General features: G+C 49.9%; 1 protein-coding gene and 1 non-coding gene across 2 annotated transcripts in view; both read right to left on the bottom strand.

Moving 5' to 3' along the window:
- The window catches only part of GNG7 (G protein subunit gamma 7), a 125,110-nt gene extending 112,412 nt beyond the window's left edge, over nucleotides 1–12,698 (bottom strand). The window contains exon 1 of the mRNA XM_028159272.2: nucleotides 12,640–12,698. The gene's annotated coding sequence lies outside the window, so the exon portion shown is untranslated. The remainder of the gene's footprint in view (nucleotides 1–12,639) is intronic.
- Nucleotides 8,290–8,451, bottom strand: LOC114234869 (U1 spliceosomal RNA). Its single transcript, XR_003621051.2, has one exon. It is a non-coding gene; the product is annotated as a U1 spliceosomal RNA (small nuclear RNA).
- Nucleotides 12,699–14,410: the final 1,712 nt, after the last annotated feature.

Below are 14,410 nucleotides of genomic sequence, written 5' to 3'. Positions count from 1 at the left end.
TTATGTGTTCAGAGATCATGATAATCTGGCCACTCGGTGTAGTCGTACAACGGAATATTATTCTGCTGTAAAACATGACCATGAGGGACCTTGAAAACACAATGCTCAGCAACAGAAGCCGGACACAAGGACACAGTGAGATTCCGTTTCTGTGGAATGTCCAGGACAGGCAAGCCCACGGGGACAGGAGGTGAGTTTGTGGTCACTGGGAGGTGAGGGGGGGAGTGGGAAGTGACTGCTGATGGAAACAGGGTGTCTTTTTAGGGTGATGAAAACATCCAAAAATTGTGGCAATGGTTTGCACATAGCTGTAAATATAATAGAAACCAATTAATGGTTCACTTTAAATGGGTGAATTATATTATATGTGACTGATATTTCCATTAAGCTCAGTTTTTTGTTTTTGTTTTTTTAGTTGATTCTATTTGAGAGCTTTACTCTTTTTTTTCTTCTTCTTCTTTTTCTTTTTCTTTTTTCAGAGAGGAAGGGAGAGGAAGAGAGAGATAGACATATCAATGATGAGTGAGAATCATTGATTGGCTGCCTCCTGCATGCCCCCTATTGAGGGTCAAGCCCGCAACCCAGGCATGTGCTCTTGACCAGAATTGGACCTGGGACCCTTCGGTCCGAGGGCCAACGTTCTATCCATTGAGCCAAACTGGCTAGGACTTCACCTTTAATTTAATGTTACGTGTAATTTACCACAAAACAGAACAATGTGGAGTGAGTAGAAGTGGACACAAGGAGGTGAGTAGGAAGTTCATGTTGCCCTGAGCACAGAGATTGGGCGGGCGGGGGGAGGGGGGGAGGGGGAGGGCAGGGGAGCATGAGAAGTGAATGAGACAATGTCTGGAGTGTGATCCATTGACTACCAGGACCCCAGCCCTGGGGAGTGGGCAACATGGCAGGAGATAGTCCCATACACCCAGCATCTGGCAACATCCTTTCATTGTTTGCTGAGTAAAAGGAGGCCACGGAGGAACAAGCCTCATGCAACAAAGGGTCCCATTCAGTGTACCAAAGCGGCTCAGGGGAACTCCTGCCCCCTCTCCAGGGAGATGACCCCTGGCTGTCCAGTTTCACTTTTAAAGGGCACACCAGCCCTAACTGGTTTGGCTCAGTAGATAGAGCGTCGGCCTGCGGACTGAAGGGTTCCAGGTTTGATTCCGGTCAAGGGCATGTACCTTGGTTGCGGGCACATCCCCAGTAGGGGGTGTGCAGGAGGCAGCTGATCGATGTTTCCAACTCTATCCCTCTCCCTTCCTCTCTATAAAAAAATCAATAAAATATATTTTAAAAATAAAATAAATAAAGCACACACCAAATACCTGCCCACAATACAGCCTGCTTTCCAGCAACCCTCTGCTTTCGCCAGAGATCCAGGGTCGTCACTGAGGGAGGCGGCAGACCAGGAGACAGGGCAGGGGCACCCCGCTGTCACGTGGTTTCCAAGCCTTGGGCCACCTGAGTCACAACCGTATCCCTGGATATAAAGCTCTTCCTTTATTAACACATGGTACCTAAGCAATGCTGTGCTAAAACACTCAGGTCCAGTTTATTTCGGTCACCAGAGGTGGGATCATCCAAGCCCCCCCGCCCCCACACCCACACACACACATACTTAAGTGGATTTGGGACAGGGAGGACCCATGTGTCTCAAATTAGATGAAGCTGTTTCTCCCGACCCTGCAGTGTCTGTGGCCACATATATAAAATGATGAGTTTCCAACTCCCCAAACACTGCCTGGGCCAGGAGGTGAAGGCCATCCTGAGGGCGATGTCATCTGGGTGTCGGGACCCCGGATAGGCTGTGATGAGAAGAGCACCTCACCTCTGTGTTCCCCAAAACCTATGACGACGGTCTTATCACTAGAAAACGCCAAACAAACCCAGATCCAGGGACATTCTGCAAAACTCCTGACCTGTCCTCATGATTGTCCAGGCACGAAAGGAATGTCGGAGAGCGCCACAGCCCGGGGGGACTAAGGAGCCATGATGACTAATGTCACATGGGGGAGGGGGTCCTGGATGGAGTCCTGGGCCAGCAAAGGGACATCAGGGGGAAATCTGAATAAAGTACAGACTTTAGTTGATAGTAATGGGCCCGTGTTAATATATTAGCGTGGCAAAGGCGCCCTGGGGAGGACCGTAAGATGCTAACGTGGGGAGAGTACATAGGAACTCTGCACTGCCTCTGCAACTCCTCTGCACATACCAAGTTAGTCCAAAAGCAAAAAGCTAATAAATAAAATAAAAGACAGGTCTAGGAACGCAATCCACTACCTTCCTCAGAGACGCTCACATGGGGTGCCGTGTGGCATTACACAGAGGAGCGACGGGTACAGATGCAATCTTATCCTGGGGAGAGGGAAGGGGAGAAGAGGGGACACTGCCCACAGTGGAAACAAGAGGCAGAACCAAGACTGGAATCGGAGGTTCCAGAACCTGGGTCCTGGTCCTTCTGCGCTCCAAACCCACATGCACAGCTCTGAAGCTGCGGACACCATGGACACACTTTGGTTTTCTTTACACACCCCTGGGAGACTCTTAGAACCCTTCAATGACAGAGAGAAAGAGAGGGTGGGAGGTAGGCAGGGAGACAGATATGAAGAGAGATATGGGGAGAGAGAAACAGACAAACAGAGGAGGAAGGGAACGAGGGGGGAAGAGAGCGGGGAAGAGAGGAGCCAAACTATTTTTAAACAATAAAAAAAAATGCCCAGCCCAAACACAAACCCCAACCAGCCCCATTTCCTCCCATCACCTCCGGCTGTCTATCGACCATCCAAAGTTCAAGTCAAAAGCAACTCTACATTTCATTAAGTAACAATTTGGAAAAAAAAAATCTTCCATTTCTTGCCCTGCTGCAAATATTTAAAACTCAGCCCACAGGAAGAACTAGTGAGCTGTCAGTTCTCACTAAAGAGAAAGGCGTTTCGCCAGACCAGTGAGGCTCAGTGGTTGAGCATCAGCCCTTGCACCAAGAGGTCTCTGGTTCGATTCCCGGTCAGGGCACATGCCTGGGTTGCAGGCTCAATACCCAGTAGGGGACGTGCAAGAGGCAGCTGATCAATGTCAATGTTTCTATCTCTCTCTCTACCATTTTTTATTGTTTAAAAATAGTTTGACTCCTCTCTTTTCCCTCTCTCTCATTGCTTCTCTCCCTCCTTCCTTTGTCTGTTTCTCTCTCCCCATCTCTCTCTTCAAAGAGAGAGAGGAGAGAGAGAGAGAGAGAGAGAGAGAGAGAGGCAATTCGAAGCTCAGCTGGTGTTGAACAAGACCCTCCTGGGCTCCAGGCCAAAGGAAAAGCTTGTCTTCACTATAACAGTCTTCAGCCGGTTTCCAAACCTCACTCAGGGATGGATGGTCTACCTGGCAAACGGTGCCTTGGAACACTGTTGAAAAAACACCTACTACTTGACGTCAAGGTTGTCTGTCTACATATGCCTTTGGGTGGCTGGTGCTTTACTGAGTTACTAGTTTGTTTTTCAGTTTATGGTATAAAAGCTATGAGCACAAGACATTTACTGGCGTACAGTTTTATGTCTGTACGTCTTCAAGTAACATTATAATAGGCATAACTGACATTTTAAAAAGTGATCTATTTTTGAACTGAGATGCCACAGTTCATCAAATATCAGAACTCATTTTTTAAAATCGTCACCGGAGGACAAGCTTTTACTGATTTGAGAGCGAGAGGAAGGGAGAGGGAGAGAGAGATATTATTGTGAGAATGAAACACTGAAACCACTGGGCCTCAGTATGCTGGACCAGAGGCTTCGACAGGCGTTTTCTCACTGAGCCAGAGAACCAGTATTTTCAGCTTTTAGAGCCACATGGTCTCGTATGTGGAAGCATGAAAGCCACCACAGGCAACATGTGAACAAATGCACCTGGCTTTGTGCCAATAAAACTTCATTTCTGGAAACTAAAAGAACTCTATATAATCTCTGTGTCACAATTCATGTAATTCTTTTTATTTTTTTAACCATTTTAAAAATGTAAAAACCACCTCAGTCCAGGGACCATATAAAAGTAAATGATGAGCCCTGGCCGGTGTGGGTCAGTTGGTTGGATGTCGTCCAGAACACAGGTGGCTGCTGGTTCGATTCCCGGTCAGGGCACATGCCCGGGTTTCAGGCTCAATCCCAGGTAGAGGGCATGCAGGAGGAGGCTGATCGATGTTGTACTCTCATATCAATGTTTCTATCTCCCTCTCCCTTCCTCTCTCTCTAAAAATCAACAAACTATTAAAAAATAATAAAAAATGTTTTTAAATGATGAGCTGAATTTGCCACATGGGCCATGCCGCCCTGGACTGGACGACCTTGGGGACCCTTCTGGAACTGACTTTCTAAGATGCTCTGATTCTCAATCGACACTTTAACCAGCAGATACTTCCGTAGCTCTACCCCTGAGGTGTCCAAGTGCTAAACTGTATCACTATGCCTCCAGAGGTTTTATTTTTCTCCTCAAATTTCCCCTACTTGCTACCTACACCTGCCACGTCCAGCATGGCAGCCACCACCACCACATGTGGAATCGAGCACGTGGAATGCATCTCATCCTGAGAAGTAAACATCTGTGAGTTGCCAAATACACACCAGTTTCCAAAGACTTCACAGGGAAGAAAGGAAAGAAGGTCATTTACACCTTCTTTACGTTGATGACATGTTGCAATGGTAATATTCTGGATTATACTGGGTTACGTCAAATGTGTCATTAAAATCAGTCTCGCCTGCTTTGTTTTTCCGGAATGAGGCTAGTCGAACATTTAAAATGATGTTTGAGGCTTGGATCCTGTTTCTATTGGAAAGCACTCTTTTATAGAGAGGAGAAGGGGGAAGAATAATTCATATAAAACTCAATAGCATGCAGAGTTACAACTTCCTCACGTGAGGTGACTATACTGTTCTCATTGCTTTGTCCACAAAAGCAAAATAAGGGGAGGAAGGGATGAGCAGGTGGAGCACAGGTGATGTGTAGGGAGATGAAACTATTCTGCATGACACTATAATGATGGATCTGTGTCATTATACATTTGTCAAAACCCATAGAACGTACAACACAGAGAGTGAACCCTGCCGTCAATGATGATGTTGAGTAATGATGTGTTAATGCAGGTTTACCAATTGTAACAAAAGTCCACTCTGGTGGGGATCGCTGATAAAGGGGGAGGTGTGCAAGTGTGAGGGCAGGGGGTAAAGAGGAAATCTCTGTACCCCTGTTCAATTTTGCTGTGAACCTAAACCTGCTCTAAAAATAAAGTCTATTTTTAAAACCAAACCTATTTTTTTATTTTAATGCAATCATAAATTCTCATTAGATATAGTTCACCCAATGGTTCACAATCTGGGGTGGTTCTGTCTCCAGGGGACCCTTAGTGATGTCTGGGGACATCTCTGGTTTTCACAACTGTGGGTGTTTCTGGTATCAAGAGGGTGGGGGCCAGGGATGCTGCTCAGTATCCCACAGTATTCAGAGTGCCCCCCCAAAGATATTATCTACCGTTTCTCCAGTGCCATGGGGGAAGAGGGGAGACCTGATTTAGTCAAACCCCCATCTATATATATATATACAAGCCTAAGCGACCTTTATGACCAGTGGACCTCTTGACTGGTCGACCGGTCGTTATGACACCACACTGACCACCAGGGGGCAGATGCTCAATGCAGGAGCTGCCCCTGGTGGTCAGTGCGCTCCCACAGCCAACCTCTCGTGGCTGGCCAACCTCCCACGGTCCCTTCCTCTCCCCTCCCCCACCCCCACTTTCTGTGAGATGGTGAGAATTTTTATTTTTCTGGTGTGGAGAAAGGGGGGATGGAGGAAAAGGAAGAACATTTGGCAACTAGGACCACATGGCACCGGAAAATCTGAATTTTACCCTGCAGGTAACTGCCTTCTGGGCAGTGCATTGTGCCCCCACCCCCCAAAAAAAGATATGCTTGTATCCTAACCCTGGTACCTGGGAATGGGATCTTGTTTGGAAATGGGGTCTTTGCAGATGTAGTCAAGTTAGGGTGAGGTCATACTGAAGTAGGGTGTCCTTAGAGAAGAGAAAGATTTGGACACACTTTTCAACTTGGCCTCAGCTTTCGGGAAGAATTCTGCTAAGGTGGTTGATTATTCAATCCTCCATCTTTCCTATCTGACCACTCTCATATCTAATCGGGGTCCTCCCCCCCTCCCCTCCCCCGGACGATGTTGGATCACTCTGCCTGCAGCAGGAATCCTGTTCGCTGGTGCAGCCAGAATCCCCCTGATGCTTCTCCTTAGTGGTTTTCCACCCACTGACCCCACCTGCTCCTCGGCTGTAAGTCCCCACTGGCCCACGCTGTACTCAAAGCTGAGCCCAGATCGACACTGAGTTTTCTTCTCCCCACTGCAGGAACTCCTGAATAAACCTGTCTCGACCACGCTGACAGCTGTCTAACTCTGGGTCTCCCGGACAGGCACACAGGGAGAGGCCGTGTGATGGCAGAGGCAGAGACGGGAGAGATGGGGCTCCAAGCCCAGGAATGCCGGAAACCACCGGAAGCTGAAAGAGGCAGGCAGGACCCTCCCCTGGGGCCTCCAGAGGGAGCGTGGCCCTGTGACACCTTGACCTCGGACTTCTGGGTCCCAGAACTGGGAGAGAATAGACTTCTGTTGCTCCAAGCCGCCCCGTCTGTGGTGCTTTGGTGCAGGGGCCCCAGAAAGTCGCTCAGGCACAGAGAAGGCGGGTGGCATCGGGTCTTCTCTGACCCCCCAGTCACAGCCTGGCTCTCCAGCACAATGTCTGCACGGACTTGGCTGGGTTCACCTCCCATCTTTGGTTCCTCCTGACTTTGTGTGTCCATCAAACTGGGCAGTTTCTTAAGGGGCCGGGGGCCGGGGTCATGGCTTTGACAATGAAGGACAAGAGATCTGACCAGTAGTAACTGCCAGGAGGCAGAGCTGGTTCCCCTGGCCTCTGGCCCAGGTCCCTGCTCGTGTTAGCACAGAGAGAGCAGGAAACCACACATGTGCACACACGCAAGCCCGCAGCGACGGCAGCACACTCTCAACGAACTAACTGACAGACTCCAAAGATGAACTGTCTCTATTTTATCATCTCCACAGAGTTGACTTTCAGAAATTCCAAAAAAGGCAGCAATTTCTGCAAATCAGTTCATCTTGCTCAACACCACATCCTGGCATCAAGTGGGAGGGGCCCAGGGATGCTGCTCGACACCCCACAGTTCCCTGGATTGCCTCCCACAGAGAATGACCAAGCCCCAAGGTCAACAATATCCAGGGGCAGACCCTGCAAGAGATGACAGGGAACGACCCAGCCCCCCCTTGGGGCTCACACAGGGCTGTGCCCCCCACCTGTCCTCTGGCTACTTTGTCAGTGCTAAGCTGCTCTCTGGTCTCTTTACCTCACGTCCGTCCTATGCACAGGTGTTACCCCGCCTCTCTGCCCCCTGAGAAACGTATTGTCGCCATCCGTACCTAAATTACAGATGTAACATGTAGGCCTGGGATCCCATCTCCATCACCCCCAGGGACCCCAACTCAAGAAGGCTGGGCCAGGAACAGAATGGCCCTGGGTCCCCTGTCTCCATACCTCCCCTTGTGTGCGCACAAGCGTTGTGTTCACAGGGTGCTCCTGGCGCCTGGCACACGGTCTGATGCTTAAAATAGGCACACAACCAGCCTTTGTTGGGGAGAGGAAGGAAGGAAGGAAGGAAGGAAGGTTTCAGACAAAGGAGACAACAACCCAGCCAACCAGAAACCCTGGGCATGCGGTGGGGTGGGGGGAGCTGGAGCGGGGGGAGTGGCAGGGAACGGTTCTTGGAATCAAAGTAAAGGTCTTCAGGAAAGGTACGGGGCCGACGCCCGAGGTGCCAGGAAGGCTGTGTCTGTATGACAGATTTTTTTTTTTTTACTGTCTCTCCCTCAAAAAACAAAACAAAACAAACAAAAAACTATAAAAAGTTAGGCAATGGCCAAAACCGCTGAAACCGGTTTGGCTCAGTGGATAGAGCATCAGCCTGCGGACTGAAAGGTCCCAGGTTCGATTCCGGTCAAGGGCATGTACCTTGGTTGCGGGCACATCCCCAGTGGGGGGTGTGCAGGAGGCAGCTGATCGATGTTTCTAACTATCTCTCTCCCTTCCTCTCTGTAAAAAAATCAATAAAATATATATTTTTTAAAAAGTTAGGCAATGGCAAGGGTAAAATACACAAAAAATTATTAGTTAGAAGATTAGCATCGATCCACAACCAGAGAAAACTACGTGATCGGACATTTGTAACACGAGAAAACCAGGGGAGAGCTCGAACGCAGTCCCCACCACCACACACTGTGCAGCTGAGTCTCCCTCCTTTGGGGAATCACAGGGGTCAGCGCTTCGGGGGTGCAATGGATAAGCCTCTCCCTGGGGAAATCGCCCTGATGAGCATGGTATCTCCCTTGTCAGGTGAGTATGTGAGGGATTTTTATTTTGCCGAGTGGGTGACAAGTTGATGAAAGTGGCAGGGAAATGACAAACCAATCTGTGTGTCAGAGAGCAGATCCTGGTCATGTGGGGTTGACCCAGCAGAAGGGGGAGGACTGGAAGCTGACCCAGCAGCCGGGATGCTCTTCGTAAGAGAGTGAAGTACTTAACTCAGGGAAAGAAACGCAGAAAAGAGAGAGAGGTAAAATCCAGAGGGCTGACACTAGAAAACACCCCCAAGCTTCAGTTTAGTGGGCTGTTGCCTGCCCAGAAAAAAAAAAAAGCCATTTATATAGCAGCATGATTCTTCAATGCTAAAGGTGGGAGCGGAGCAACCCAGATGTCCATCAAGGATGAATGGATAAACACAATGTGTCCATCTACACGAAAAGGAGTGAAGCACTGGCACTCGCTACAATGTGGATGAACCATGGACACATGATGCTCAGTGAGAGAAGTCGGGTACAAAAGGCACACAGCATGTGATTCCATTCATTTAAAATGCCCAGAATAGGCAAATCCAGAGACAGAAAGTGAGTTAGTGGTTGTCAGGGGCTGGGGAGAAGAAGAGGGGGCGGTTATTGCTGATGGGGACAGGGGACCTCATTGGGGGGATGGAATGTTATAAAATGAACTTCAGGGAGCCCTGGCCAGTGTGGCTCAGTTTGCTGAGCATCATCCCATGCACTAAAAGGTCGCCAGTTTAATTCCCAGTTGGGGCATCCAGGTTGCTGGCTCATCCCCAGTAGGGGGCATGCAGGAGGCAGCCAATGGATGTTTCTCTCTCTCTCTCTCTCTCTCTCTCTCTCTCTCTCTCTCTCTCTCCCCCTTCCTCTCTCTCTAAAACTCAATTAAAACACATTTTTTAAAAAATAACAAAGGTGCCATTTAAAAATTTAAAAAAGTGGGTTTAGGGGGATGGTTGCATAACTTGATAACCTTACCCAAAAAATTAGACTATGTGCTTAAAATGACTGAGTTTTATGATATGGAAATTGTACCTCAATTAAAAAAAAAAGTAAAAAACAATGGCTTTCCCCTTTGTAAGGTATTCAAGGAGAACTATGAGCCATTTCTGGGAGAGTCTCAGAGCTGCGCAAAGCCTCCTGCACACCCGTTGGCAGGACAAAATACATTGAGAGAATTTAGCTAATCAACGCTCTGCAGGGTGGTCGAGGAGGAGAAAGATGAAGAGACTGCCTGGGACATGTCACTGCATCTTTGAGCTTCCATCAGGTCCCCAAGTCTCCTGGGCGACTGAACACTTTTCTCCAGACCCTGAAGAGAGGGAGGCCACGCCAAAGGGCAGCACAAGATCGAAGGGATGAAAATCAAGGTCCAGAACTATCCAAAGAAACAGTGGGACCAGAGGGAAGCTCCCCAACATCCGCAGGGACCTGGGATTGCAGGAGCCACCCCTTAGAGGACCCAGGGGACCCAGGCCAAGCCCTTAAAGGACCCAACCAGGGGGTGAATGGGAGACAAAGCTTCAATAGCTGCTGTTGTCAGCTGAGACACAAAGGAAGGGGGAGAATAAGTGTATCAATATCCAGCAATCACACAACAGTCCTGGGCACCTGCCTCCCTAAAAAAGCTCCAGAAAATTCCAAAGTCTTGGAGGGCAGGCCCACCGACCCTTTTGTAAGAAATTGCAACGGAGTTTCAAGAATATGAATGATCTGGTAAATACGGTTTCAAAGACGATTATTTGTTTGCAGGTGCAAATGAAGAAACCTGTGATAACAGCTTGAACGGAAGAAGCTTTTTACACTACTACAAGGTGGACCAGAACGGAAATGCCTCCATTCAGTAAACGAGGAGCTGAATTGTCTGTGTGTCAGGATGCTTCCCATCCAGTTGTCTTTCCCTCCAAACAACAGGGCCCAGGATTTACAAGATGAGCACAAACCAATGGTGTCGGTCACAGGATCATTCCTACTGAAGACCAAGAATTCCCTGAAGAACTCAAGCTTCATGCTCTAGGTCAAAACCAAGGAAGCAGATTGCACACTTTGGCATCTTTCAATGACTGGAATAGATTACTTAATCCCAGATTCAAAATCAGTCTAAGTGGTCAAAGGCCGCACAAAAGACCCACCTAGAAAGAGGTCAGTGTTTCTAAAATTCTCTAAAAGCGGTGTGATTTTTTTTTTCCCTCTTAAAATGAGAGCACTGGATGATTTAGAAACAACGCCCAAATCTGGGCTGAACTTCCTAAGAATCAAAGGTAAGAATGTGGTTTTTAAAGGAGAAAACAACTTAGTTTTCTTTATAACAGGGGGTCTCACCTGGGGCAATGTTACTCCCAGGGGACACTGAGTGCCATCTGGGGACATCCGTGGTTGTCGTGACTAGGGGTGATCCTGGCATCGAGTGGGTGGGGGCCAGGGATGCTGCTCAGCACCCCACAGTACCCAGGACCGCCCCAAAGGCAGCTGAGCCTATGGAAGGACCCAGGTCTGTCAGGGCAGATAATCATGGCCCAACGGTTCCCTCCGGTGACACATCCGAATGGCTCCTGTGGGGGACACCTACGTCGGGATGTCCCATCCGCCTTCTCTGAAGTAGACATGCTTGTTCCTTACAAACCTTCAGAATCTCCTGGCATCAGATTCAAACAGATTCTTCTTTTTCTGGTGTGTTTTCCCCCTCGCTTTTAACAATAGGGACTTTTCTTCTTTTTCTTTTAGCAGATTTTTGTGTGAAAGCACAAGGAGTGATTCTTATGTGCACCCGCAAGGCTGAAGGACTGGAGTCAAGCTCTGATTCCTTCCCTCCCTCCCTGACAACCCAGTTATTCTATCCACCCACCTTTCTCCCCTCCCCCGCAAAATACCTTAATTTAGAACATTATTATCAATGCTGCACGTAGCCTCGCCGTGTGCCAGGAGTGTGCTAGGTGCATGCATTCTCTCCTCTGACTTTGACTTCCCCAGTGGTCCTAGGAGGTGCCTGCTACTGTTGTGTTATTCTATCTTACGGAGTAAACGAAAACTCCCGCCAGAGGCCATCTGGCCAAGCCAGAGTCTGACACACTGTTAATCTTGGGGAGACCTCGGCATCTGAGAGTCAAGTTTGTGAACCTGGCCTTTGCCTCGCTGACACCTAGCAGGAGTGGGAGCCCTCTCCTCCCTGCTGCTCATCAAGCCTGTCTTCTCCCACCCACCTTCCACCCCCCAGCAACCCCGGGTACCCAGGAATAATGAAGTGCCAGAGTGCTGCCCACATCCCTCAGTATCATTGTCCCCAAAACTCCCACTTTGGTTCTTCGCTCCTGAGCCCAAAAACCCCTAAAGAATTCAGTCACCGACACCAGCCTTTTCTGCTTCCCAAGGCGCTCTCCTATGCACCCTGCATCCCAGACACAGACCTCGCAAAGTATGCTGAGCTCCTCCAGCTCACTGGTGCTAAGGGTTTCCACCTCACCCTCCCTTCTGCACCAAATGATTAGCGCCCCCCCCCCCCGCAAAAAAAAGAGGGGACCAATCCCTTCCACAGTCCGTATAACTGAGTTCCAACGAAGACCCCACCCAATGTCCTCCCGATTAGTCAACTTCCCACAAAACACCTGCCATCCCTCTATCCCACCATCACTCGGGGCCCCACCTTCTTTCTCATCACCCCGTGCACTCCTAACTCCACATCCCTCCGACCCCTTCTAAAAGGGGCTGGTCCACCCCCATCCCTCAGCCCTTCCCTAATTCTGCCCTCTGGCCCCTTCTCAGCCCACCCAAACCCCGTATTCCTCCATCACCCTTCCCGGACAACTCGACCCCCCAATTCCATCCCCAGCTCACTACTCACCTAACCTCCCCTGCACCTAAACTCCCGGCCCCCTCCTCAAATAACCTTCACCTTCAACTCGAACCCTATCCCCTCCCCAGCTAACCTCGACCCCCAACCTCACCCCCAATGCCCTCCCCAGCTAACCTCGACCTCAACTTCAGTCACCTCCTCAGCTGACCTCGACCCCCAGTCCTAGCCCAGACCCCCAACTCCAGCCCCGCAGCACCCTCCTCAGCAGACACCGACCCCCAAGCCCGCAGCCAACGGGAGCCCTCTCTGCGCCCCCCCGCCACCCCGGGCTGCCCGAGCTTACCCTCCGCCCCGGCCGCCCCCCAGCGGCAGAGATGAGGGCGGCGGACCTCGTCCGGGACCGCGACCGCACGCGCCCTTACCTGTACTCCGGCCGCCGCGGCCGACTCAGCCCCGCTGCGCAGCCGAACCCGCCGCCCCGAGCGCCAGCCCTCGCTCCGCTCTGGGGGCGGGGCCGGCGCGCGGGGGGCGAGCCCTGGAGGCCGTCGCAGCCAATCGTGGGCCCCGGCGGCGGGAGCCCGGCCTAGGGCGAGGCGCAGGGCGAGCAGCGGAGTAGGCTGCGCGCAGGGAGGGGGCGGGGCTCCGGGCGTGAGCCGGGCCTGGGGGCGGGGCGCTGAGTGGCACCGTTGCTGGCCACCCGAGAGCGGGTACCGCGCGGGGGGGGCGGGGCTATGCTAATAAGCAAATAGAACACTGTGTGGGACTCGGGCCGGGCGACACGCGGGTTTCCAGAGGCGACTTGGTGACGCCAAGGAGGCGTGATGCTTTTCGCGAGTTCGAATCCCGGGTGGGGGCTCGAGTTCGAATTCCAAATCCTAGATGTTGGGGCTCGCTTGCGGAGCGGGAAGAATGTCCCCTCTTGATCAGTCGCGTGACCTACAGGACACTGATAATAAATGCTCCCTTTTTGTTGTACCCTCTGCATAAGGCTAGAGGAGAAATGATAAAACCCCCATTTTACGGAGGTGGAAATTGAGTCTCAGGCTAAACCCAAGTTCATTCGCCCAAGCCTGTCTCATAATTTCCAGGATTTCTCAATTTCCTAAGGCCTCCTTCCTTATGGAATGATCCAGAATCCTGCGGGACCCGGACCCCTGGGATGTGCATTTTTAACACGCTCTCCTGGTGGTGTTGGAAAACATTTAGTACGTCTCCAAAAGCATCCAGAGCTCATGGAGGGAAGAGTTTTTTACAGAGGAGGATGCAGCCACCACATTCTGGACTCGAGGAACTTGGTGTGACACTGAGGTTCTGTGATCTGAGAGCTGCCGGCCTCCCAGCTGGGCGCCCCAGGGCTCCTATGATCCCTGCAGGAACCTCCCCTGCAGCGCACAGAGAGAACCACGTGCCTGGGGGGCCATCTCGCTCCCCAGCCTACATATCCTCAGAGGAATTACTGTCTGAACTAGAGACGCAAACTAGAGGCTCCCCAGGCTTACTGTCTGAACAGGGTCTCAAGCTCACATGGTCCCTGGGTGAGATGTAGTTCAAACACCCTTTAAAAATTCTAAATTCATTGCCAACATTTAAAAATCAGACGATTTCTTTTGATGCTGTAAACGTACTTTTTAAAAGATGAATTGTTTAAGTGCTATGGCACCTGACTTATAAAAAAGAAGAAGAAGAAGAAGAAGAAGAAGAAGAAGAAAAAAGAAAAAGAAAAACTACAAAAAAGGTAGAATCATTAAATTGTGTCCCTCTGTTACAAAAAAAAAAAAAAATCAGGCAATTCACAAAAAGAAATCCAGATTCCCAGGTGCTTTTGAAAAATCAGAAGGTCTGGTGATTCCTGCAGCAGCTAGGTGCACAGCTTCAGGCAGGGCCAGGACTGGGGTGAGGCAAATGAGGCATTTTCTCAAATTCCTTGCCATCAAGGGATATATTTTTATATATTATACATTAATGACATATTTTTAAATTTCAAATTAAATGCCAAAATAATCCAGGATGAACAAAAATACTGTACCAAATTTTTCAAGAAAGGCAAAATATCCTTCTGCACTTGTGCAAACCATCGTCCTTGCCTTTCCTTAGCCGGGCCCTGTTAGGTCCTATCCTTACCTAAAAGATTAATGCATTGTTCACCACAGCTTCCTTTGCATTAAATAGTGCATTAAGGCTGGCCAGTGTGGG

This window comes from Eptesicus fuscus, chromosome 6 (assembly GCF_027574615.1).
Source record: "Eptesicus fuscus isolate TK198812 chromosome 6, DD_ASM_mEF_20220401, whole genome shotgun sequence".
NCBI lineage: Eukaryota > Metazoa > Chordata > Mammalia > Chiroptera > Vespertilionidae > Eptesicus > Eptesicus fuscus.
This window is presented reverse-complemented; position numbering and strand designations above follow the sequence as displayed.